The sequence below is a fragment of the Austrofundulus limnaeus genome, unplaced genomic scaffold, assembly GCF_001266775.1.
Source record: "Austrofundulus limnaeus strain Quisiro unplaced genomic scaffold, Austrofundulus_limnaeus-1.0 Scaffold8269, whole genome shotgun sequence".
NCBI classification, from domain to species: Eukaryota; Metazoa; Chordata; class Actinopteri; order Cyprinodontiformes; family Rivulidae; genus Austrofundulus; species Austrofundulus limnaeus.
The window spans coordinates 1-709 of NW_013960671.1; the positions used below are offsets into that span (position 1 = coordinate 1).

Genomic DNA, 709 nt, shown 5'->3' on the forward strand with positions numbered 1-709 from the left:
TGTGAACGTAGCCAATGATACACCAGTCTCACATTGTTAATGAAAGTTATGACAGTAAAACAATTTATTGACAGTGTTATCACTGTCAGTAATAATTCATTCACAATTTAGATTTTGTGCTTTTATAAAACATAGATATTATTTTAAAATTGAAGGACCCAAGGTGTGACCCTTACCTGTCGAGCCAGGCCAGCAGGTTCTTGGCAGCACCAATCAAATCCACCACAGATGTGAGGAAGTCGTTGGGCAGCCTTCTAGAGGCCCGTCCGTCATAGTGACCGCCCCTCCTTCGGCCCAAGATGAAGTTCTGGAGGTTCTTTGCTGAAGCGTTCAGCTTGTGGGACAGTGTTCGGAGGTTCTCTGTCTCCAGGCCATAATTCTGGGATGACAAACAGACAATTTTTTTAAGAACAGCTAGTAAATAAATCAGATGCCTTAACAGAGTCACAGTGCAATTATCTTGTACACACACAGGCTGAAACAGAAAACTGACTATGAAATGCATCAAACAACCCCCAAAAAACTTGTGTTTTCCACCCACTGTTAGCTTCACTTAAATATTTAGTTTTTTTAGGCCCAAAAGAAGTTGATCAGGTTTAAGTAGTTTAGAATTAACAGCCCCTCTGGTTGTTATTATTACCCACAGGTGTAAGCACTAAAGTACCCCTCCTGTTTATTTCTCTGTTCACAGTGGGTCTGAATCTTCTCC

At 41.0% G+C, this 709-nt stretch overlaps 1 pseudogene; it reads right to left on the bottom strand.

The window, feature by feature from the left end:
• Window positions 1–46: 46 nt before the first annotated feature.
• On the bottom strand, window positions 47–379 carry LOC106512575 (connector enhancer of kinase suppressor of ras 2 pseudogene; annotated as a pseudogene).
• Between the last annotated feature and the right edge of the window lie 330 nt (window positions 380–709).